A 23,848-nucleotide genomic window follows, 5' to 3' on the forward strand; every position below is an offset into this window, starting at 1 on the left:
ATAATACAGAATATTAATTATGTTCTATGAGCTAAATCGGCAAACACGCAATCTCCACTAGTGCTTTTATCGACTCACCACGTCCCAATTACGCGATGCTTCAAACACATTTTCTTCTTCTTGTAGTTAGTGAGGCGACATGGTCAGTGAAGATCAGAGAGGCATAATGCCATTTTCATTCAGGAACTACCACATCCTTTGATTGGCCGCTGTCAAGCACGTCTCACTCAAGTTTGTGTATATGGACTTTCCAAGTTCATTGACATATTCAGTTATCTATCTGCATTATATCTAATTTAAAGGTTAACATTAATTTAAAAACGTTTACCGGCATATAAATTATTTTAGGTTCTGCATGTAAGGTACAAACAGAGGACATTTTTAAGATCGTGGTAGTTTCTCCTGAATCCTGTAAGCCATATGTAATGTGTAGCATTTAGTAGCATTGAATGAAAAAGTTTATTTTCTGTTAATTTATTCAATTATTCCAATTTTAGAACATGCAGAAAGTTTATTTTAGTTTTATGTATGTGTATATGTGTATGTATAATATATATATAGGGTAGGGTGGGGCTATTTGGACCACGGGGCTATTTGGATCGAAATAAGAAAAAGAAAAAAACACCACTTTTGTTTTTAGCTAAGACGCCATTTACCGCGTGAGAGCTTGTGAGTGAAGTTGTAAATGGAAGTGCTAGAAGGTTTAACTAAATATCTGTAATGTATCTCATGTGATATCAATTCAAAATTTGTGAGGTAAGTATTTCCTTTGAAGAAATGGCATTGATGTAGAAGAAATTTTGTCAGAAACATCAGATGAAGAAAATACACCATGTGGCTTCTGTGGTGTCAGATATTTGGAAGAAAAGTCACAGAGTAAAGGTGACTGGATAAGTTGCAAAAAGTGCTGCATATGGTTCCATGAAAATTGTGTTGGTGCTTATGGAAAAAAAAAATTGTGATAAATGTGTTTGATGATTTTGAGAACTGTTTTAGGCTTTATTATTGTGTTAATACGTGCACTATTAGGCAACAAATTACGTGATCCAAATAGCCCCTTGTGCAGTCCAAATAGCCCCACGATTTTTGGATGGTCATGTTGGAGTAGTGCTGTAGTTAATAATTTTTTACCAGGAAATGACTTGACTAAAAATTTTGAAATTGATTTCATATGATGCAAAAATTGTAACATTGATATACGTAATTTTTTGTATTTGAGCGGATACAATGTTGGATTATTATTAAGCTTTAAACTTGAAATGATTCAAATAGCCCCACCTTATCCTATATATATATATATATATATATATATATATATATATATATATATATATATATAAAATTCACATTGTTTTTTTCCCCTTCAAATATTTGTCCGAAAGAGTAGGCAGGGAGTAAAATTGCCAAAATCTGACTTGACATTTATCTTTTGTTTTATTTGCCATAAAATCATATCAAAACATTTCAAATTCAAGAAAATATGATATATGTGAATTATTTTGTTTCTTAAATTTTTGTTGATGTAAGTACAATTTCGGTTAAATTTCGTAATGCATCAGAGTCTTCTTAATTGGATTTTAATATTTTTTACATGTATACGTTTCCTTAGTGTAAGTCGACATGATAAAATGATAACGTAAAAATATGCGAAAAACAGGATAGCAATTACGGTTTAACGTCCAATCACCGTGAAGACTGTCCTGTTTGTAGGAATTTAAACATTTTAACACCGGTAATGTGTGATCTAGTAAAATAGTGCAACAGAATTAATAATGAATTAACCAATAATGTTTTAATATTTGCAGCACACAGGTAGCAAACTTATGTTCTTGCAATCATCCCTCCAAGAACGGTCCACGAATGGTACATCAACCCTTGGCTGTCTGGGCATTAATACAAGGTTGTCAAGTGAGATGCTAGCTTTTTAAATCAATAAAATCGCATGCAAAGATGCAAACTATTTTGTGTGTTTAACATTTAGAATTTGGTTGTGATACACGCATTCGTCATTGCCATTCCTTTATTTGATTATTTATTTTATAATTCTATTTTAAGCTCGATTTGTCCTTTTCGAGTTCATTATTTTATATTTACTGTGAAACACTGTTTGAGGTGAAGATTTTTTTAGTGGCTTTAACATATATAATATACACAAACCTACATTTTTGCATAATTAGCTGCCATCAATGATAATTTAAAAATTAGTTAACTTTTTTTTAAGGAATTGCTACTGGCTACATCGTTATATGGTTTGAATTTTTCCCCCAGAAAAAAATAAATTGGAAATAGACAGATGATCGAAATTTACTAAACTAATTAAATTCGATATTTATAAATTTAAAATTATAAACTAAATTTAAACTGCCCGTAAAAGTAGCAAAATTTACAGATGTTCGGAATTGCTGGACATGATGTCAAAACAACCAATTTTCATTTAAGAACATAATTATATTTGCGCACTTATTTTTTGTTGCTGTAACTTGCGTTACCGGACCTCTGTTCCCTAATTGAAATAGTTTGTTATGGCATTCTGTACATAAATTGCATGATTTGGACTAAGAAACATTGTATGATTCTTTAAAAAATCTTTATATGTTTTTAAATTTATATGTGTATAAGACCACTATTATGTCGGGCCGTACTAATAATGCGATGAACGTAGGTTCTAATCCACCGTTTCATCTTTTTTAGCTACTTCATGTACAGTAAATTAAAAAGCGATTTTTGCAGTACCATTAGCCGATATCGAAAGACGCCACCCTGTCAGTTCACATTAGTGCATGTAGGCCTATTTCACGACCGGTGATATCAGAAGAATGTTCGAGCTTCCTGTCATAGACATCGTGCCACGAACATGTACGAATATGACCGAAAGATCCCTGAGACTAGCCATAGAGTCATCAAGCCATTTTTTTCATTTTGAAATACATTAAGAGCGTATGCTCTATTTTACACTACTCGCATGTTTTACACATTAAGATAATCCTGATCATAGCTATTGCAATTGCAGTATTTGATTGTAACAGTTGGAAACACTTTCGCAAGCATATAAAAACCCAGTTTTATGGTTACTAGAGGCTGCGACACCAGTTGTGTTTTTCTGGACTCTCGGAGTGACATGCGAGACGGGCCTTCTAGCGCGGCGGGCTAGCGCCTCTGAGCGCGGGTCGGCGAAGACGAGGGGGGAAAGGCAAGCTAACTGCGGGGGAAATGGAGTCTATTCAAACCAGAGTGACACGATTTTTCCCCAGGACTTCGATATGTAAGCACATTTCAGTGTACGTGTGTTAAAGCACTTTAGTTTGTGGAGATTTGAAGTAATTGCATTTTTATATATAAAAAAATGCATTTGTGTTAAATACTACTTACAAATAATTTATTAAATAGTTACGGACAATTTTCTGGGGTATTGTAGAAATACGAGAACGAGAAAAAAAAAAAACTAATCTTGTTACCTCTGTATGAATAGCAATTATCTATTCGGGAATTATCTTTATAAAATTTAGATTGTCATATTTTAATTTTTGTGGGTTATGAAGTGGTATTGCAAAATACGTACTTTCGAGATGAATTTTTTTTTAAAAATCTTAATATAAAAAATTATTATTTTTTCTTTGTAGGAGACTAAATAGTACATTTGAATTTTGTTTTCTCGCGTTTCGAAAAATACTGCAGTGAATTAGTGCTTTTATTTAAAATATCTCAACTGAAATACTAACGAGCATTTTCGGGTTTCAGCTGTGAAACACGCTTAATGAAGCTTCTCCAAATTTATCTTTCACTCGCGAAGCTACAATAAATACGGAAACATTTGTGTTTGTAAAATAACCAGATAACAGTTTATTGACCAAATGGATCGGGTTACATCGATACTGCTGAATTTTCAGGAAAAAATTTCTTGAATTTGGACAATTTGTAAAATTGCAAATGAAAAAATAACGTATATTATTGACCTGTGGATATTGAAACATTGTTACGCCAATTTTTTTTAGGTTTCGATAGTGCTTAATTTCTCATCAACTTTATTAGAAGTTAACTATCTCTCTATAGTTTTTCGTTTTTTTTGTTAGAAGTTTATTTTTACTACATAGAACGCCAAAACCACGGACAATATGGCCGCATAGACTGATTAACTTGAGCAGGGGCGGCAGCTGCTGCCGTACTGAGACACAGGCCTACTGGTGTTTGCTTCCCGTGACAGCATTGGTCCGACACGATCATGTTATTGCAGGCTTATTTGCCAAGCGCTGACTCTGGCTCCCGTATCAACTGAAATGTAGGTTTCCCGTTTTCGACTCGCCTGGTGACTTTCACTTATCTGTGACTGTGTCGTTATTTCATGGCACAGCAATCAGATGCCTTTTAAATGGTGTATCATCGCCATTATTTTTTTAGTCGATTTTACCCTGTGTAACACATAGAAACTCGAGACGAAGCCTCTAAACAACGCTGGTTTCTAACATCAACATTTTTTTAACGCTATCTTATTCAAACGCCACCTTTGCATTATGCAGGCTTTGTTCTTCCAGGTGCTGCCGAAGTTATCAGCTCAGCGTTTAGCAGGAATTAGCGTCGTAAGTATTCTCTGTTGTCGTGAGCTTGTTTTCAAATCACCCGTTTACATTCTCTGTGTTTGCTGGAGTTCTTAGGTTGTGTAAATGATTTTGAGCCAAGCGTGTTTAGCTTTTACTATCGTATAACATGCTGTCTCTAATATCACTGTTTGTTCTTTCTTAACGTAATCATATTTTTAGAGAGCATTTCTTATCTGGGACCACATATTTCTCTCATTTGCCGTGTATTATCTTTTCTTTGTCTCGCCCAAGGGTGGGGGGGGGGGATGCTTTGTACTGTGTCTCCCTTCTCCCATCTCGTCCATTCTCCATTACTTTTATACATCCCTACTCCTGTGTCTCTCCAGACGTAGCGATGCTACAGATGAAGCAAAAGGAAAAAGCTATTACACAGACGAGTATCATTCCGCCTTAATTGAAAATAACCGCCCGAGGCTAACCTAAATGAGAAGAACCTTTCCAGAAAGGATTCTAGTGTTTACTTCTCCTTGGTAATTGTGCAAAATGTTCGTTATGCGGCGTTTTCTATCGTCAGCAGCAGGCAAAGATCAAGGGTGAATTGTGTCCAGTATTGTTAGCTTATGGAGAAGAGAACTTAATTTATTTTAAATATGTGATCAGCGATATTTAATTTTAAAGCGGTTTCCTGTTTGTTGATATTGTGGTAATCGTGTTGCTTGAGAAGCGGCACAAAACACTTTCACCAGACTCACTCCTTCCTGGAACATACTGCTCGGTCAGCACAATGTGTTAGATCTCCCTCTGCCGTGTAGCTCACGCTGCTCTGCCCTGCCCCACTCGTCCCTTCCCTGGCACGCGATTGCCCAGGTGCATCCCCCGAGCTGGGACCGCATGCCCAGTTCCTGCCTGGACATGCTACTTCAGCCAGGTAGCGCAGCTCCACATCAAGTCACGTAGCCCAACTCCTGGACATTAGTTTATTGAAAATGTTAATTATATACCTAGCGTGACGCAAGGATTTTCAAACGCATTACGGTCATGTATAGAGTTATTCATGTACGTAATTTTACCGTCGTAATTAATATTATATATATATATATATATATATATAGTAAGAGTAAATTATCTTCATTCCCTGAATTTTTTCCCCAGCTACGGCAGTATTACTTGCCAGTAAAATATAAATGTTACAAAAAAATTACATGTTATTACTTCTTCCATATACTGAGATAGTCGGAAAATTGACTTTTCCTTCTGAAAAAAAATATGTATATTCTCTTTAATTAGTTTTTACTTTATTATGTATCTTGCACACTGTGGAACAATGGATCATTCTTGGTCGTAAATTGCTCACATTGTTCGTTAACAATAATGATTTTTCTTGCGTGCCAGAAGACATCGTGTTTTTATGTGCTCATGAGTTCAGTATTTGGTGTTTTAGTTCGTAACGAGCTTTAAGTAATACGCTTGCTGAATTCATAACTTATTACCTTAAAGTTACATATGGATGTTATCACTGTAGAATCTCAATCGTGTGATGAGGGTTGCTGGTTCTATGTGACACCCTTATATGACTCCAGTTAATGAGCGATGAGTCGGTTCCCAGTGATTCGTAGCCTATCATAATTTTGCAACATCTTTCACCTTAATGTATTGAATATTTTATACTAATATATCAGAAGTGAGGTATAGCACTGGTGCCCATTGATTTACAGAAACAAAACTCATGTCTTCTTGAGACAGTAAATAAGTTGACAAGCATAAATCAAATAACCATTCAGGAGAAATGTTTGTCATACGTGAAACAATTCAAAATGAAAATAATTTGAGCTTTCATTAATACTAGAGCGCACTAGTGTCAATCACCAGTAAAAATACCGTTTGTCGGACATCTTGAAAATCCATAACCATCCCCCAGTAAATATTGGAAAATTTCAATTAATTGAAAAAAAAAATCCTATTAATATACAGATTGATTTGATCGATTCCCGTTCTTGGTTCGATCCTTGGTCGGATCAAAAAATAATTTTATTTTAAATTATACTTATTTATAATTTAATCAAATATGGCTTCTCTTAATAAAAATTGAATGTTTTACCATAAAAACTAAGGTCCCGGGATAAACCCTACGCCTGATAATAGGAAATAAAACAACAGCTCTTTGAAAATGCTATTAATTTATTAAAATACTACGCTTCTTCAAGTACAAACAGGTATGGGTCCTTTAGCGTTTCTCGGTTATATTTGTCTTTCTGGATTGTGAAGAGTTCTTTTTTTTTCATGTTTTTTCAGAGAAGTTCCACATGGCAGTTGATTACCACATCTCTCACACACCTGAAAGTTGTCTCTTTCGTTAAAATGTCAGTGATACATTTAATGTTGTGCAAATGTCTTGCCACAGAAAATACAGTTTTGGTACCAATGTATGTTCAACCAGTCTTTTGCAAAACCGTATATGCCTTTTCAAGTTTCCAGAGTGTATAAACTGCTTATAACACATGATATCTTACACGTTCTGAGTTATTATTACAATTGCAAACTAAACATCTACGAACCTTCAGGTTAACAACGTTGTCAAGGTAGGCACAGTTAGGTGGTAGAATACCTTTCGTTGTTCCTTCCTTGATTGTCTGTGTCACTGTCGCTGGTGGTGTAGATATAAAAGTTTTTAAATTAAAAAATGGTGGTATCCAACAGGCTCTGCTATTTATCCTTAATATTAAAATCATTACAAGTTCGATCGTATGTAATTTATATATATATATATATAGATTAATTATTATAATATATAGATTAATTATTATTCTCCCAAAATGTCTCTATGCCCGTGTGGTCAAAGGCGTCACTTTTCCATGCCGAAGGTCCGTCCTGTCATGGTTAAAATAACCTCGCTAGTGATGTATTGTGTACAAAATATTTAATACAGTATTTCTTTAGGTTTCATGACAACATTGGAAGATAATGGAAAAATCGAACTCACGAATCTGGCGCACTCTAGGAACAAACACAATAAATAACATGGCTCCATTAGGGCAGACGAAAACAAGATAGTGGCCTCCAACTAATGGAAAATGATGGTGGTCTCCAGCATGATGGTGGAATGTTACAGAATCCAAATGGCGGCATTTTATAGAATCCAAGATGGCGGCTGGGGTTAATGACAAGAAATGTGGTGGCCATCAGTAGACGCAAAAAATCGCAGGTCTTTCTAGAATTCAATATGGCAGTTGGAGTCAAAGTCATCCTATTTCCCTCATGCGATCGGTATTTTCGTAACGCTCAAAATTGTAGCCTCCTCGGCAAAGAAGTTTCACTTCAAAACTGTAGTTAATTAATAGGGCTATAGTTTTCAAACCTTTTCCCCCCACTCATAACAATAAAATGTTCAAACTTGATTACTAACTGCTGCACCAAGATATGCTAATAAGGTAAGCCAGGGCTAGACGGACTCGAGACCTCGCCACACAGTGTGTGATCATTTACGCGTTGTGAAGGGAACTAACAACATGGATATTCAAGCACATGACGTCCGGGTGAAAGCCTTAAACTAAACACAGAAAATTTACGATTTGTACGAATAAATGGCTTTCTTCACGGCGCAGTATTTTCTTTTCCAATGAGATAAATGATATAGGAAAAAAAACTACGCCTAATTAAAGTTTTAATGGTATTTTTCTTTATTAATAATTTTTTTAAAAGTTACCTGTAAGGAAAGATTTCCAGAAAGGAAAGTCGTCTTTCATTGTAAAAGACCCGAGAACAGACAAGAGGAGGAAATATGGTTTGAGGCGAATAAGAAAAAAAGTAAACGGTTTAAATGTTGGCTAAGTACACCCTTAGGGGAAGGACTCAATTATGAAAATTTAATTGGCATTTAGCGGAGAATATTTTATTTGTTCATGTTTTGCCTTTTTTTTAAATGCATTCAGATCCATTCTCGTTTGTGCGTGGAAGGGACATCTTTCTTTCTCCGGGGGGAACGTTTCAGTTATTCCCTCGACGGCGGATCGTGGCAAGCTGACACGGTGGCTCCTGGCAAGCCTGTAACGCCTCGCATTTGGTTGTGTGTTTGTGCAGTGGCTGTCTAAACCACAGCACGCCCTCCCCGCCGCCTAAGATTTATAACACTTGTTAAACTGGCCTGTGATGTGGTTTTAGTGATAAGATTATATGATACAAAAGAAAATTGGATGTTTTATAAATTTAGGTAATTTGTTTATTGGAAAGCCGTCAACCATCACTAATGTTTTTTTTTTAATGTTTTAATTAAATTCCGCTATTTGCTGTTTAAAAGGTCTTTGAGTTTTCTGATATACCTAATCGAGATGCAGTAGGTATCACTTCTCACAGCTTTCACGTCGTTATTCCTATATTTTTCATTTCTGTTTATAGAAGCCACGGTTACGCTGCCATTCACCTGTGGTTCTATTCTAATCTGTAACAATCCCATAATTGCTGCGGCAGGCGTTTCCTCGGGCGCAGAGTCCGAATCACCCTATTGGATGGCGAAAACACGACCCATAGTACACACACTGCTCTAGGACATACTGTGCCCTAGGACACACACTGCCCTAGGACACACACTGCCCTAAAACACACTACTACCTTTCGAAACACACACTTCACTTGAGACACACTGCCTTAGGAATCTACACTACCCTATGACACACTCTGCTCTAGAGACACTCACTGCCCTAGGACACACTCTTCCCTATGACACATTGTGCCCTATGACACACACGGCTCTAGGATACACTCTGATCTAGAGACACGCTGTGTTTTAGGGACACACACTTCCCTAAATGTATACTCTTCCCTAGATACACACTCTGCCCTAAGACACACCCGACCCTAGTACACACTAGGCCCTTGGATACACTTTCTCCTAGGGATACACACTGCCCTAGAGACAACACTGCCATAGATACACACTCTGCCCAAGGACACACACGGTCCTAGGACACACTCGGCCCTAGGACACACTTTTCTAGGGACATACACTGCCCTAGATAAACACTGTCCAAGGACACACGCTGTCCTAGGACACACACTGTCCTAGGACACACTTTACCTGAGAAACACTGCACTATTTGGAGATTTGTAGTTGCCTCAAAATATTCAGTAAGGAATTTGTTATGTCTATTATTTTATGGTTACAACAATTATTTATTTTATGCTTATTATAAAAAAAACCTATTTATTAGCAGCAGCATGATTTGGCTATCATTATTCAGGCAAACAACGTAGTTTTTTCGTTATCTCATAATGATTAGACACGAACGATATTTACACGGTATGTTTTAACAAATAGAAAATTGTTTTTTTTTTTTCGTAATGCTTTCGGTGGAGAATATACCATTTGCTTTATTATTCTGGCGATGTGATATTTAGGATTATTAAATTATATGGTTCAGAAGTTTTTTTGTTCTATTAATTAATATGATACATATATTTACAATCTGAAGTTTTGGAGACAGCAGCTTGCATGCTTGTGTGTATGTAGCGTGCTGCGGTCAACACATGCTTGTGTTATGTGCCAGCATGCCGGAGAAAATAGCATAATATTAATCTTAAGGTTAGACGGATCTGGTGCTGAATGTTATGCCTAAGTTGGAACGTGGGCACTCTTCACCCACAGCTGAAGGCAGGCAGCCTTCATTAGTGCATTAGCGACCAGTAACGACGTACTCGAGGCCCTGAGATCTCTCAAACGAGGACGACCCGCCGACCCTTGTTACCAGCCTCTCGACTGGCTGACCCTGCGAGCTGCGATATGCTGGCTCGTATTCAGAGACACTCGACTCAGGTCCATTAGCTGCCAGCGATAGCTGCACTCGTCTCCGTCCACCCGAGCGCCGACAGCTAAATTTTAAAGTCTTCATCTTGCATTTGCTTTTGACATCCCGAGACACCGGGGTTAATTTTTAATGGCGGGACAAACTGATTTTATTAGATGTAGGTCTTAAAATAATCGCGACCTTATTGGGTTTACTTGTATTTTTATTATTATTTTTTATTTTCTTTGCTAGTCATTAAAGTGTTTAGAGTCTGCTTTTTTTTTTTAACAGGCTGTTCTAATTAACTCAGTCGCGTGGTCTAGAGACGGGGTCTCGAGTCCGTCTGGCCTTAGTAAGTAATTTTGGATATCTTATTTAATCTGTATACATATACTCTTTAGTCTGACTTCACAAGTAGTTGCGCCGGCTGGTAGCGGACGTGGCAGTTCCAGAAGCGCCGGGCGAGAGGGGCTACCGCAGGAGGAGAAACGTATGACGAGACGTGTTGGACCAGACTGAGGAGATGGCGGAAGGTCCCTCGGGCAGTTCACAGACGGTCAGCTACACTCGCCGGCAGCGAGAGCGGGTCACGCGATGACAAGCACGGGGAGGGCTCGGGAGTCGATCTGAGCGCCGGGCGAGCGGGCGGCGACTCCGGACGAGTGCCTGCGGTTTGACGGTAGTGGCAGCGAACTAGGTAACCGGACGGCTTGGTTACACTGACGGTGGTGACTGCGCCTACTTGGGTATCCCGACTCTTAACTTGTTCGTGCGGTGCAAAGAAGTTCCGCTGATGAGTCGACGAGTGTCCGATAGCCTTTGAGGACGACGACGACCACCTGGTGGTGTTTGCACGGTGTCACATGCAATCGTCCATGGGCGTTGAAAGGATATTTTTTGGGGGGACGGGACTTCAATTGATTTAGTTTTTGAGGAATATCCATCCCCTGGGAAAAAAGCAGGGGGTCCGGGGGTCCTCCCCCGGGAAAATTTGGGGTTTGAAGGTGCAAAAAGGTGGTTTTTAGGCATTTTTCTTTCCTAAATTTTCTAATTATAGTTGGTTGCATTATATAATTTATTTTTTATAAAAAATATTTTCAGAGAACACATTTGTAAAAACACAGTTAACATATCTGCTGGTGCTATATCCACACAAAATCATTAATTTAAACATCAGGAGAAACTACGAAACTACATATATTATTGGAGGGAACGAAATTGAAGACTTTTATTATTGGGGGGGGGGGGGGGGACGTGTCCCCCCCGCTATTGTAGAATCTTGATTTGAGGAACAAAAACGCATGCTTCGACATAATGATATTAAGACAATGGGTTCAGGAGATAAGAGAACAGTTGTTATCGTCTTGTGTGTGTTGGTGTAAACAATGCATGAGCGGCAGGGATGTCAGGACGGAAGAAGCGTGTTTTGTCGCGGGAAGCCTGCTCCCTTGTGTCAACACCGGCCTGTGTTCCCCGGTCGCCGAGGCATCAGCATGCCGGGCGATGAGCGGCGGAGACGCCTGTCCATAAAGTCCGCGGCTGCGCCGATAACGACCCTCCTCGCGGCCATTAAAAGCACACGCGGCGTGCAAGCCAAGTATCGGCACCGCCGCGCCGCGCCGCGCGGGTTTTTACGGCGCGTGCTCGGCCCTGGCCGTAGCACTGCAGGCTTCAAGGGACGGCAAGTAGTCATGTGCAAGCCGTCCTGGCTCTACACAGCGTAAATGATGGAGCCAATTTTTTGACGTGATAAAGTCTTATAAATCGATGAACGCCGGCTGCACGCACGAAAAAGCACGACTCATTGTCACGTTCCGCCTGAGCCGAGCGTGCAAGAACCGGCCAACCACCGTGCGAGAAAATCTTCTATAATATCAAACAGGTTAAGGCGGGCTTTTTAAAAGCAGCAAATTTTAAAAAAATTGATATATTTGTCCAATTTCGTCATTTCAAATTAACAATTTATTGACATAGATTTGATTTCAGTTTATTTCTATAAAATTGTTCGTGATTATATTCAAACAAATTATTTAAATTAAATTTGCAAAAACTGTAAATAATATTTGAAAATTAAAAAGTATGCAATTTTTCATCAATGTTTCATTATGACGTTATCACGTAAAATTATCGTCCGTAAACCGACTTTAGAGACAACCCTTTTTTTTTCTTTTATTGTTTAATTTAAAACTTCGATTGCTTTTATTCTCAACCGCCGCGGTGGTTAATGGAAATTAACGTGGTTCCTCTACAGAGGCGGCAGAATAGGCGAGATTATTGACACCTGTCAAACACTACCGATTTATAATGAAGAACTAGTTGAAGTACCCGGCTAGACACATAATACGAGGAACATCCCCTACCGAGTATCAAGTCTGTAGGACGTACACTTGAAAAAACGGGCAATTCTGATTTTTGAAGTCCCATTGATTGCACAATCTCGGTGCATCGAGGTTACGCATCAGCAAAGCCGGGATCCCAATCTCCAGCTTCATTTTGTGGGAAGGCAGGTAATAATACCTAGGCAAGACTTGACAGACGCATCAAACGATAGCGCGTCACAAATTCAAGGAAACGCCATCTTTTGACGAAGTTCTAAACTAAAGGTTAAGGGTAGAATTTGCCAGACTTAAAATTCGTCCAGCTGCTAGATTGTTTCCTTTCCATAGGGTATTGGAATTTTGTAGTATAATTTAGTTGTTTTTGGTCCAGGATTCAGGATGTAAAGCCGGGGATCCAGCTGTCTTGGATGACTTAAGACTTTTTCCTTTTATTTTATCTGCCATATTCTTTCCATGACCAAACCCCGCCGCTAGATTGGGTCTGTCATCTTGTATTCTAGACAATTCAAGCACCTTTATTTTGAGTTCCACATTTTAAACTCCAGATGATTCTATAGGCTGCCATTTGGACACCATCGTGGGGTTAATAACAATTAATTTTCATAATAATTAATAATGAAATTCAGAGAATGATTTTTGATGGATGCTGTTGTAAAAAAAATGGTGATACGGTCTTCTTCATCAATGACACTACAGCGTTTATGCACATATGCTATTCCACCCTTCCCCCATCTTCTCTCCTATTTAAAGTATTCTCTATCCGACACACACACTTCTTCCATTCTCTCAGGGTATTTGCTGTCTACCCAAATGCCCTTTTTACTTTCTGAAGTATTTCCTGTAATAATTGTCCCATCCCACTCCTCACTACCTCTCCACACACTACTTGCTCATACTTCATTTTTTCTCACTTCGCTAATTTCTTCCTCCGTCCATTTTTCGCTCCCTTCACACCTAATATTAGTTATAACATCCGCCATTTTAATTCTACCAAATGTATTTGTATGCTGTAATTCCCTATTGCCGCAATGGCAGAGACGCTAAAACAAACGGAAGCTGACATGCTGTGGCTGCAGTTATGACAAGGAGACACTGTCTCGGAGACAGCCCAGGCCTTGCGCCGCTCACCCGCAGAGTGGATAGGCTAACTCTGGGCATTTCTCCTCCCGGCATTATGCTCTCCGCGGATAGTATTACAAACAAGTTTCACATAAATGTGCATTTTATAACACATATTATGTGCAATATTCAATAATATCAATTGTGAACATTAATTGAGGAATGCTTTTGGCAGTTTAAGTTAAGTTTTAGTTGTGAACCATTGTAATAAAAATGGTTAACCAGAATTTTTAAATATACATAATTTATGTAAAAGAGATTGTGGGTTTCTTGTTTTATGTTCAATGGATTTTATTTTAGTTACTGTTTACAGCTATATGAAAACAAGTTTACTATGTTTGGCAACCATTATTTTGAGTACTTATTGTATATGAAAAAAAATTATAAATTCATCCAAGATTTTGAAGCGAAACTTTTTTCTGGGGAGATACGATTTTCGAGGGTTACGAATAATTCCTATTACATGAGGGGAATAGTTTGGTACTTGGTGGGGGAACCGCTAGAGGAGAGACGGTCACTTCAATGCGCATGCACTAGCAGTCGAAAGATATGTAGGCAAAAAGGGTGTGTGTGTGTTTGTGTAGGTGTGTGTGTGTAAGTAAGTATCGTTGTATGATATATGCTAGTTGTAACGGCCAGAAGGGGAGACGGCCGGGGAGAGGTAGAAATGACGCAGCAGTGATGCTGCGGAATTCTCGTAATGCTGCGTGTGTTTGTCTACTCAGTTTTCGTAACGGCTAACGATTGACGCTACCATATACTTTCTTTTTTTTGAAAGTTATCTGCAATTTATTTATTCATTTTTATGTGAAAAGTGTGATTGAAAATGTAAAAAAAGATTTAGAGAGTTAAGATGATAGCTTTGTAAGTGTAGTTTCATTTTTGGTATGTGAACACTGTGATTCAAAAAGTCAAAATGTTCTATGAGATTTTTTTTTTTTTGGTTCTTTCATTTTATTTATCTGGAGATCGTGATTTAACATCGTGACTATAGATAGTAAAAAAGGCAAAAGCAGGTAAGAGGTATTATCAAAGTCAACGTGGTAATAAACCGCCAAAAGAGGCGCCAAAAAGTGCCAGTGAACGGATGCGAGAATACAGGGTGCGGAAAAGGATTTTTTTTTTTTCCATTTGAGATCATACCCGCATCCTTATTATTCTCAATCATTATCTTTTGTTCAATAAAAAATGCCAATAATTTATTTCCATCTATACCTAATAAGCAAGATGTTTCACTTTTATCGCGCTTGGACACCACGCACACAATTTTTGTTGGTAGATTTAGAATAAAATACTACCTATTGTAACCGTTAGCATGGTGCGACTTCCGGAATGTTTTTATATAGTTTTTTTAGTTTTTATATTTAATTGTACTATATACATTATTATTTTTATATTTTTTTATAATTATATAAGCTTTTATTGTAATAAAGTAATTAATAAAATAAAATTTATTAATATTAAATACAATAAATACGTATTAGTACAAAGAGGATAAACCATTTTTATGTATTTATTATATAATATATTAAGATCTTATTAGAATATAAATATTTATAAATAATTATGTTACAAAATGTGTTGTTATTTTTAAGTTTATATTAATATAATATATAAAGATTTAACTAATTTATAATTATTAAAGTATCTGTAATTGATAATTTATTTTGAACTTTGAGATAAAAGTCATCATATACTGGATTGCTCTAGCAGCAACAGCTGCCATTGTTTAACATCATACAACATGGCCACAGCTACGGCTTATTCCTGGAGGAATAGGGCAGGAGATGATGTCCGAATGGTGTATTATACTTTTAGCATGTTGTATCCCTAGGGCAAACCATACATTTATAACATTGTATTCCCTAAAGCATAGCAAACGATATATATCACAATTTTGCGATTTACGATAACTGCAGAAATTTTTTCAAATATATTCTCGAATGATACATAAAATCCAATTGTGGAAAATCTTGGTCGAGTTCGTTAATGATCAATTTCCGACCAAAAAGATAGAAATAGGGAAGTTTTTTTTGAAAAACAAAAATCACTGTAACTCCCATAATATAGAAAATTTCACATCAGTTTTAACATATTATCACTCGTAGGAATAATACCAAAAACCTTTGTCTAAAAAAAAAAATTAACACGACCAACCATAACTGCAAGAGGTTAAAAAAAACAAGGGTTTGAAGACAAAAAATATATAAAACTCTGTTCGTAGGCACACCATCGAATTCGTTCAAAGTGTTTGTAAATATTATAATTTTTATGTAAAACTTTTGTCTGTAACAATTTTTGATAAAACAAACCATTATTGCAAGCGGTTGAAAAATCTGGGGTTGGAATAAGATAATAAATATAACTTCTCTCACATATACACTACTGAATCCATCCTTTTTGTTTAACTTTCTAAATATTGACTAAAACTATGGTGAAAATAAATTTTTATCTAATAAACCATTAATGCAAGAGGTGGAAATAACAAGGTTTGAAAGTAAAAAAGATCATATTTTTTTTAATACATTTACTATCAAATCCGTTATAATTTATTTTTTGAAACCAAAACTTAATATACAACTTTGGTTGAAACAATTTTTGATGCAACGAATTATTACCGTATAAACAGGGTTTACAATTTTAAAAAAATCAAAATTTCTTAGTTTCAAATTTATTCGATTTTATTTTAAACTAGCTTAATTTTATCTTAAACCTTGGTAAATTTTATACGACCACGTTATTAAGGCAAAGGATCAAAATAGTGTTTGAATGTTAAACCAAATAAATAATTACCTTATTTGGCATATAGTATGAAATTCGATCTAAATTATTCAATGTTGGATACATTAAGTTAAATATAGTCGCATATCTTGGCCGCATTGAAAATAAGCAAATATTTAATCGATCATTTTGTAATATTGGAGATAATATATATGTTATGTACATTAAGTTCTTAAAATGCTCCAAAAGTTTATAGATATTTCCAAAATATTTCCAGAAGAAATGGATACTTCGAAATCTACTTACGCTTGTAGGCTGTGCCAAAAGGTATTTTTTGTTAGATTTGTTTCAGTTACAGTAATAAGTATAAATATGTTTTGTGGTTCAAATCATTGATAATGGTTTCTTTTTATCGTTATAAAGATCAAACATGCAACACTTTTTTAACTTATTTATTTTTTAGCTAACATAACTTCATGTTAATAAAGGCATTTTCTATGCTGTCGTGTTTGTTTACCAATTCACATACCATTGTAATTTTTCCGGGGTGATTTTTTAAAATAAACTGAGTTAAAATTTTATCAAGTATAAATTTTTTGTCGAAATAGGGAAAACATTTATAGGCTAGTATTCGCTAAATGTTTCATAGGATCATTATTAAGAATCAAAAAGAACATTTGTTGTGTTATAAATTTTTGAAGCGACAAATACTTGGTGTTATTAATACATAAAAAACAAACGTTCATAAAATTAAAATAATTTTTGAGTACTTTATGCCTCATATGCAGATATGTACAAATATGTAATTTATTCGTAGTTTAGTTTTATAGTAGCAGGTAAACAATTGAGCATTTAAAAATTAACTGTTGGTAACTTAGCCTCTGCCCCTAAACTACCCAAAATTAGAAAATTGAAAGTAAAATTGTTGTAACAAACATTAAACATTACACTTATAGAAGTATGTTTTTTAATTTCTGTTTTTTCTAATGCAGGCGTTCAAGTAGACACTTTGTTTCTATTTTTTTTTACAGTGACGTTAAGAATGCTGTTGGAATAGAATGTTGCTAAAAAAAATTCCCGTCATTGCTTTGTTTATTATGCTTTTCAAACAAAAAATCTTTCTAAAAATATTTAACAATTTGGTCATCTTACAAACCCCCCCTCCCCCCCCCCCCCCAGGATATCAATATAGAGTACATTTCGTGTGCTTTTCTAACAAATGTTCCAGTGATAATTCAACTTATCGAAAAAAAAAAACATATTTTAGATGTTTAACCAAACGTATCGTCTTTCGTTATATTGAACTGAGGCATATGCTGGTTAATGTGTAACGACGTTTTGTGGAGCAAATTTATTCGGTAGTGTAGCCTATATGGGATGGAAGTTTTATTTATTTTCTTATTCCAACCTAAGGTTTTTTCAACTCCTCGCAATAATGGTTTGTTTATCAAAAATTGTTAAAGACAAAAGTTTTAGATAAAAATTATAAGATTAACTTACAATTGGAACTGATTTGATAGTTTGCCTAATAAGGGATTTTTTTAATTCAACCCCTGTTTATTCCATCCCTTGTACTCATTGTAGGTCGTATAATTTTTTTTCGGGCAGCCTCATGGCTAATCTACTTTACGTCTATAAGCGTATTGGGAATTAAATCACTCTAGGCAAATGCTGGGTTGTCTGTCTGCTGTGGTCGAGACTTCTTCCTTCTTCAAACATCTCCGATTTTTGTTGTTTTGGCTTGCCTCTCTAATGGCCACGCTGTTGACACGATGTAATGTCCGCGGGCAAAATACTTTCAGACGGTGATGTGATAAACCCACTGCTAGTGTTTGGACCCCAGCTTCTGACATCTTTTTTCTTTCAAAATAAAATAAATGTTTTGGCTTTACGAAGCGTAGTGTATAAGCTCCTCATGCACGGATATTTTATGTTGTAGGCTGTTAGTGATAACTACCACACACATAGTCACGTAGTACACCGGTGTCTGCTAGTGAGTGCTGCCGTCCTCTTATTTTCAATAATTGTTACTAGGAGCCCTAGTGTCACTTAGTACAGACATCGTCTGCTAGATTGCATTACTGCCATAATAGTTTAATTTTTGTCCTTGACTGAGAACAGTCGGCGATACCCTTGACTGAGAACAGTCAGCGCTGCCCTGGCCTGAGAACAGTCGGTGCTGCCCTTGACTGAGGACAGGCGGCGCTACCATGGCCTGAGAACAGTCGGTGCTGCCCTGGCCTGAGAACAGTCGGTGCTGCCCTTGACTGAGAACAGTCGGCGATACCCTGGCCTGAGAACAGTCGGTGCTGCCCTGGCCTGAGAACAGTCGGTGCTGCCCTTGACTGAGGACAGGCGGCGCTACCATGGATCGAGGACCGTCGGCAATGTCTTGAGCTGAGGACTGTCGGTGCTCTTTGGACTGAGGTGCTGCATTTACTGTTCGTATTTTATACCTCGGCTACTGATCATATCTTCTGTTCCTTATAACACAAGTGTTAGGTGAGTGTGTTTTACATTTGGTTTTCTAAAAATACTCACGCTAATGTTAAATTGTGTGTTAATGTTTACAACTATTTAGACAGTTTAAGTTAAAGTACTATTCACGTAAACTCGCGATTTTTTTTCTCTTCTGTGTTGTCTTCAGCCGAGTGGTTTCTGGTTAATTTTTGATCATACGGTAGTCTAAAATACATACGCTAGTGTCATTATTGTGGGATTCTTCACATCCACGTCTTCTTGCCTTTGACACATGTCTTACGCAGTATTCAAAACCAAATTTCCCATGTCGGAGATGGACAGTGCTTCACACCAGGGGCCAAAATCTGTAGAACATGCGGAAATATTTCGGGCCGGGGAAAGGGGGAATAATGGCGTGTGTTTGAACCGCCACAAGTCATCTCTGGATGAGGTGCAGTGTGTTGTATACTGATCATATATTTGGCCTATATGCACGCAGTAAGTAAGAAACTTTAAATTTACATAAATTTTTCCATAAAACACAGGTTTGACCTTTACATTTAGCACGATTTTGCCAGCTTAAGCGGGCCCCCTTCATTGAGGGGCTGCTTGTCTCCTCGGAAGCTAAGCCCATGCTTCATGCAGTCTCGCGTAGGATGCCTCCGGAAGTTCGGCAGTCATATTGAAAACTCTGTTCTTTTTAATTAGACGCTTGAACTTTTATGTGCCGAGATCTTGTCTGGTTGTTTCCTGGAGAGCTGTGCCAGTCCGATGTTAAGAGATTCGTGGGCAGAGCTTGTGTGTATATATATATATTTTTTTTTTGTTTGAGCGGCTCGCTTGTGGAACGCGGGGATAAGCGCGGAAGCACTCAGCCGCCCGGGGCTGGAGCCGTTACGATAGTGTCGTTATCCGGGCGCGGCGGATGGCAGCCATAGCTCACCTCGCGAGTGCCCATCCATCCGCCCAGGACCCAGCACTCGCTCGCGCCTCGAGCCCCTTTGGCCAGGCCGTGCCCGGATGCATACCAACAACTTATGCACAGACTAGCTGAAGCACCCGACGTTGCCCGGGCTAATCACATCATAGTTAAGGAACATCACTCCCGGGTTTCAAGTCTGTAGGACGTAACACTTGACAGACGGCAAATTTTGATTTTAAAGTCCCATCGATTGCACAGTCTCGGTGCATCAAGGCTACGCATCAGCAAAACCGGTACGCCAATATTTAGCTTAATTTTTTGGGAAAAGTCAGGCAACCCTTAGGCAAGACGTGACGGACTCACCAAACGATAGCGCGTTACAAATTCAAGACAGCGCCATCTGTTGATGAAGTTCAAAACTAAACTGTTATTAGCGCCTTTAGTTCTCTAGTAGCCGTGATATTTGACAGCAGGACTAGATTGCGTTTTAAAACGGTAAAAATTGATTGAGCCCATTGAAGCTGGTTGACAGAAGGGTATGTATGATAAAGTGAAAGTTGTCGGTACAGACGTAATATGCGGAAATGTGCGTACTACGACCTGCACTTGTGTACCTGCACGTATTTAGACTTTCAGTTCTGTATGGCCTTGCGTACCGTGTTGGTTTTGGCGGGAAAGCTATGAGCGGTTTTCAGATGGGAGGTCCGAGGCCCGAGATATGCTGGGTCCTGCTTATGGAATGAATAATTTGTGATTTATATTTTTAGCGTCTCGCCGACATAAAGTCTTTACAGACGATGAATTGAAAAACAGAGAGTTGAAACTGTGACGACTTGCATTAGTGCGGAAAACAGGAATTCCAAAAATACCAAGAAAACCCACCGGCCGACGGCACCTTTTACAATTGCGGGAAAAAAAAGGGGTGGTTAATCACGCCGGGAGTATCCCAGTTGTGCCGGACCCTTCTCAGGAGCCTGCTCGTGGAGCTCAGTCTCAGCATTCCTGAGCATCCAGGAGCGAAACTATCCTGTTTACCGCGAGCTCCAGCCGTTCACGCCAAGACAGCCGAGCTGGACAGCAGTGCGGCGGATAGCAATTCGGCAATCATTACTCAAGAATTATTGACAAATGAACGATCAGTCACGCCTTCATTAAAAGATAGGCCACGACACGCTGTTATTTTATTTTTGTATTAAGTCGCCCTAATTGAGCCTCCAGAATAATAACCTTTCTAATTTATTGTTAAATTTTAATTTTCGGAATTTTATATTACGAATCATATATAAACTTAAATTTAACACTAAAATGTTTAGGAAACAGCAATTATTTTCACAAAGGGTTCTAGCCGATATTGTGTTAAGTTCGTCAGTTAACACAATAAAGGCCTCATGTTTGAAACTTGATTATTCCAGCCAAGTTCGGGAAAGGAAAGAACTTGTTTTACTGAGAACTAAGGAGTGACTTTCAATTTTTGAATTAATTTATTAAAAAAAAGATAAAGAAAAAAATTATTTCCTATAACATAACATTCCCGCAAAATACAACACGATCAGAAAATAGACTGCATTCCAACACTAATGACTCACGAAATATTGGAAAAGAAATTAATTCTTAACAAAATTATTTTTTGTTGTAGGATTTTCAAACATTTTTAAAAACCTAAGATTTAAATCTAAGTTAAATGTTTCAGACAGGCCGAGGTTTTGGAATCGAATCACAATCCTGCCACATGAGCGAGGCGGTTAGCAATACACTAACACAATGTAGGTACTTAAATGCCTTACTAAATTCAAAGATAATTTAACAGGTATCAAACATATCAGAGGTTATCTTGCCAAAATTTATTAAATGGAAACATTTAAATGCCATATTTCGCAAAACATATCTTACATCCTACAAACTAAAGAACAAAAAAAAAAGTTAAATACTGAATTAAATGAGTGTGGTGGATATCTTAAAAAACAAGTTCAAAAAAATTGTTTGACACGTTTGACATTTCTTTATTGCATGTTCTGCAGTGAACAACGAAAGTACTACAACCTTTCTCTCTCTCTTTCTTTCTCTCTCTCTCTCTCTCTGTCTAGGCAGTAAGCAAGTCGTAATAAAACTCGTAGAATTCATTTATATGGCAAGGAGAACGAAATTACAAAATATTTTGGCTTCAGTTAGAACTCTAGCCTTGCTGAAGAAAGGAGAATTTCGCAAGCTGGCAGAAGCTGTTTTTGTAATTTTTGTATTTTTTTTTAATTTTTATTGTGATTCACTAATCTTGATTTAGGAAAACGTACATGTTTTCTACGTGTGCTCCTGGTGATTCCTATCAATATTTTGATGGTTTTTTTCGTGTACTCCTGATTATTCATCTCAATATTTTGTTGGTTTTCCCCATGTGCTCCTGATTATTCCTGCCAATATTTTGATGGTTTCTCTAAATTCTTTTGTCATTCTGGCCTGTTGGTTTTCTCCGTGTGCTCCTGGTAATTCCTGACGAGACTTCTGCTGATGTTCTTCGAGTGCTTCTGCTTATTTCTGAGAAATCAATCTCTGTATGTAAAATTATATACTTAGTGAGTCTTGAAATTTTATTCAGAGTTACATTTAATTAGTGAATTTATGTTATTGAATCAGAATTCACAATCATTTCGTCAGGTGGAATTCAAACAAAAGAATCATTACTCAGTCAAATAATGTGCCTTGAGACAGCTGAGAAACACTATCATGCAAGACGAATTTCCTTCTCTTTACGTCTAGCGAAGCTCTCCTATTGTGATCGTGAGTGTGCATCCTGCATCCTACATGATAAATAAATAATATTTACATCCACGCAACACCTGGCGACATCTTTTGTTGAAAAGCAAAACTACTTGACCATGAGTTATTTAAAATTGTAAAATAACTCTCGCTTATGAAATAATAAAAATTCTATTTATGCGACGGATAAAATTTGTTAACTCTCATCTGCCATTGTTAACAGAAGCTAATATGGTTCCTTGTTCGATGCCTGTAGCTGTATCAATAGTACACTGCTGTAGATACTGCAGCAAGGAGTTTACTTTGAGAAGAATTTCTAAACTTCATGAGAGGAGCGAGTGTATTTTGGGTCCTTGTCAAAAACCATTTAATTGCGGTCAGCGTGTGTCATAAATCCTTTGGTCGAAGATATTTCTCGAATAAAAATCGCAAGACCTGTACAAATAAGCTGACTAAAAATAACGAGGACGGGTCTACAACACCGAGGACGTGGAATGAAGGCAAAATATTAAATGTCTATAATGATTACGAAGAATAAAAATCTAAGGATAAAATTACTTTCCTAGATCTTGGTAATGATTTTAAATTTATAACTAACGAAGAAAGTAGCATGTTCATGGGAAACCAAAAGATATTTACACAAAATTCTAGTCGACGCCATGCAATTTAAAAACAATAGAGAACGACTTGAAGCTGACAAGATCGAAGGCTGTGACGAAACGCTTGAAGCTGCCATGATCAAAGACTGTGATGACACTTCTGAGGCTGACACGATCGAAGACTGTGATGAAGCTCCTAAAGCTGGCAAGATCGAAGTCTGTGATGAACCCCTGAGACCAAAACGATGGAAAGGTCGTGATAAAATAAATTATTCTGATAAAGCTTACGATGATCATTGGGAAGATAGTGATCTTTAAACATATTTCTAATAAACATGCAAGGAAGATGACATCATGCGAAGATCCTAACATATTGGTAGATCGTCTGAGGCTACTGGTGGCTTCGCTTAGGGCAGGAAACAATTCGCACCTCAACGACGTAGCCACCATACTCAAAGAACTGAGGGAAGCTGGCAACATAATGTAACGACTTGTTTTAATTGCTTTTGAAGAATGTGAACAATTAATTATAGTTTTTATTTTAAAGTGATTGTTTTATTTTACGAAATCTGACATGTTTAGTTTTCGTAGTAGAAAGGATTGTCATAGAACCACATGTTCAGTA

General features: G+C 37.2%; 1 protein-coding gene across 4 annotated transcripts in view; it reads left to right on the forward strand.

The window, feature by feature from the left end:
* LOC134527909 (polypyrimidine tract-binding protein 1) overlaps window positions 1-23,848 on the forward strand; it is a 797,394-nt gene that overhangs the window by 226,737 nt on the left and 546,809 nt on the right. The gene's annotated exons all lie outside the window — the stretch shown is intronic.

Source organism: Bacillus rossius, chromosome 1 (assembly GCF_032445375.1).
Source record: "Bacillus rossius redtenbacheri isolate Brsri chromosome 1, Brsri_v3, whole genome shotgun sequence".
Lineage (NCBI taxonomy): Eukaryota > Metazoa > Arthropoda > Insecta > Phasmatodea > Bacillidae > Bacillus > Bacillus rossius.